Genomic DNA, 3460 nt, shown 5'->3' on the forward strand with positions numbered 1-3460 from the left:
GATACAGGGAATGGACCTGAAGCAAGGTGTTTCATTTCACCATATCTGGAGAAAAGCAAGACCTACTATAGTATTGGCCAAGGCACTGCAATTTATGCATAAACTGGGTAGCAGGTTAAGAGCCCAATGAGATTACTGACATTTACTTTTTTTTTTTTTGCGGTATGCGGGCCTCTCACTGTTGTGGCCTCCCCCGTTGCGGAGCACAGGCTCCGGGCGCGCAGGCTCCGGACGCGCAGGCTCAGCGGCCATGGCTCACGGGCCCAGCCGCTCCGCGGCATATGGGATCCTCCCAGACCGGGGCACGAACCCGTATCCCCTGCATCGGCAGGCGGACTCTCAACCACTTGCGCCACCAGGGAGGCCCGACATTTACTTTTATACTACTGGGAGGGCTGTATGAAAACCTGAAGCTTGGCCTCTTCTGATAAATGCCTGATACTTGTTCTGTAAAAGATCAGAGATATAGGCTTCAGTAGCTTTGGAACTAAAAGCGGGAGGGGGAGAAAAACACAAGCACTGGTGTTCATAGGGTAGGACTTTCTGTGTCAAAAGCACAGTGCTGAGCACCTCGTAGCTTCCCTGGGTTTCTATCCTTGATTTAAGAGTAGTTCTTTCTTGTCCTCATATTATTGTCCTGAGGGAGGGTTGTCAGTGGGGCAAAGGCGGATTCCTCCTGGGCTCTTGAGGCTAGGGCAGATTCAGGACTGAGAATCCTTCTGTATATCATGTGGTGCCCTTCTAGACAACTTCCAGACATGGCTACCCCAGCCTACCTACCCCTCCAGTATTCAGACAAGCAAGAACTATGAGCAGCAGTATAGGATTCCCGGGGCCTTTAATAATAGCTTATTATATGCCAGGCACTATTTCATATTTATTCAGTCTCCATAATAACCCTCTGAGGCAGGTACTATTATTTAGGGGATAGTTGCTTCTTAAGCCCTGTAACAAGTAGTAGCACCTTGAAGCACTGCAGAGAAATGGTAACAGGTAATAATCCCATATTCCAAGGCAGGTAGCAAGTCTGGATCTGCTTTGGTCTTTTGACCAAACTTCTTTGAGCCTTGTTATCTTCATTTAAGATCTCTACTATAATTCTTTATCAAAAATGATCATCTTGTACCCAATAAAAGTCTTGTCTAGCCAAAAAAAAAAAAAAAAAAAAAAGAGGAAAGTGAGGGATGGATAATTAGGAGTTTGGGATTAACATATACACATTACTATATATAAAATAGATAAACAAGAAGAACCTACTGTATAGAACAGGAACTATATTCAATATCTTGTGATAACCTATGATGGAAAAGAATCTGAAAAAAAAATATATGTATAACTGCTATACACCAGAAACTAACACAACATTGTAAATCAGCTATACTTCAGTTAATAAAAATAACTGTTGACACTTACTGAGCATTAAGAAGACTAAAAAATGTATGAAGGACTTTGGTGAAAGCTGTTGTGCCAATCTCCCACCTAGCAGATTTCTCTGCAGACCAGTAACTAAAGGGTTAATATCTGGCAGAGCAGGGGGCTTCCACCCCCCAGCTCCAACCTCCAGATTGCTGAGCCCAGCGCACTTGATGTCAGTTAATCTCCAGCACTGCTCTCTACATTGCCCTTCTTATCCACATTTCTTTGATGAGAAAAATAAGCTTTAGAGAAGGTGTGAGACGTGTCTAACACACACAACTAGAAAGTGGCAGAACTGGGGTTTGAGCATAACAGTTTTCAAGTAGCCAGTCCATGTCTGAAAACTGGCAGCCGAATTTGATCCACTGCTTTGTTTGGGGTTTTACAGGTGATCTGAATTAGTTGCTATTATTTAAACATTGGGAAGTAAATTGAGGGTGTCCGAGAAACTGGTACCAGAGCATGGAAGCTCTGGTTTTCAGGTCTTCACTCAGCCCAGTGCATTCATTTGCATTTCCTGCCTGGCTCTGGAGGCATTGATTTATGATCATGCTGACCTCTGTAGTCAGCCCCTTACTTTGAGTATAATGCTGTCATGTATATTATTTCATCTCATTCTCATGCTTTTATGACTATTCTGCAGCCGAAGGAATTTGCCCAAGATCAGATGTCTAAGTGAGCTGAGATGCAATGTTATTTCTCTAGCCTCTTCTCCTACACCGTCTTCTTGAATTATGCACAGACCCACTACCTGTGAAAAGCAAGGTCTGGTTAAGATGTTCCTAATGCAATGGACTCTGGAGATTGCTCTGATAAAAGCGAGGATCCAGCGGTGCAGAGCAGGGGTGGGGTGAGGCAACAATGTCTCTATGGAAAATTGTTCTTTAAGTGTGAAGTTCAAGTGAGCCCTCCATGTTCTGCCATTCCTGCTTTGGGACCGTAGTTTAAATTTGTGTTCTAGGGCATTGGGAACAATTCTCTAAGAGGTAAGCACATTTTTTTCCCCCAAGCAGCTTGCTTCTCATCACCATCTCCTTGCTTCCTAAGGTCAACATCCTGGTAGTGGGGGCTCCCCTTCTTTAGTAGGTGTTCTCTGCTGGAAGAGTTCCTGGAATTTGCTCACTGTCAGGGTGACATTTCCACATCAAAGGCCACAGGAATTAGGCCATCCCATGGGAGCCCATCGGACAGAGCACAAACAACCTAAAGATGCCTGTCTCATCCAAACAGCACACAGCACAGCCAAAATGGCATGCAGAGCCTCCCGACAGCCATGGCCTTGAGTGTCATGGAATTCTGAGGAAAGTCCCCCAGCTGGTCTCCCCACTTCCAGTCCCTCTTCCAAACCATGGCCAGCTTAATCCTTCTAAAACTCTGTTTCCTTCTTGTCTCCCTCACTCAAAAGCCTTTGATGTGTTCCCAGTTCCTTGAAAATAAAGTCAGAATTACCTCTCCTGTGTTCTGTGTCCTTCACGGCTTGAACCTTCTCCAACCCTTATCTAGCTTTCATCTCACTACTTTCCTTCCAGAACATTCTTCTCTGATCAAACAGGGATACTTGGCCTTCACCAAAGACTCCATCTGCAAATTTTTCTTTTTTCTGTTCTCCACTGGGTGTGGGGGTCTGTATTCTTTCAAGACCCAGTCCAACCTTCTCTCTTTTGATGTTGAAGACTTCTGATTCTCATTTTCCCTAGTTGGAAAGTGAGTTGTGTTGAGGATTAAGTTCACTAAACTAGCCGACCACAAAAACTGCTGTGGAGGAGGAGGAGATGGTCATGCTTCTTCATGGAGATCCACGAATATTGGGGTGTCCCTTGACTGAAGTTTTAGACTCACACAAAACATTGGCTTCCAGTTTCCAAGTGTTGAAATGAATACAAGGCTTATCAACTCAGTATATAATATATTTCTTTTTTGTTACCTTCTAAGTTTCATTCATTCACTGATTTAAACAGAGTTTGGATAAATAGTAGTCTCAATCTATGCTTCAACTCATATCTTATCCACACACTTGCCACATTTTCTACTTCTTTTTCTTTCT

This window comes from Mesoplodon densirostris, chromosome 1 (assembly GCF_025265405.1).
Source record: "Mesoplodon densirostris isolate mMesDen1 chromosome 1, mMesDen1 primary haplotype, whole genome shotgun sequence".
NCBI lineage: Eukaryota > Metazoa > Chordata > Mammalia > Artiodactyla > Ziphiidae > Mesoplodon > Mesoplodon densirostris.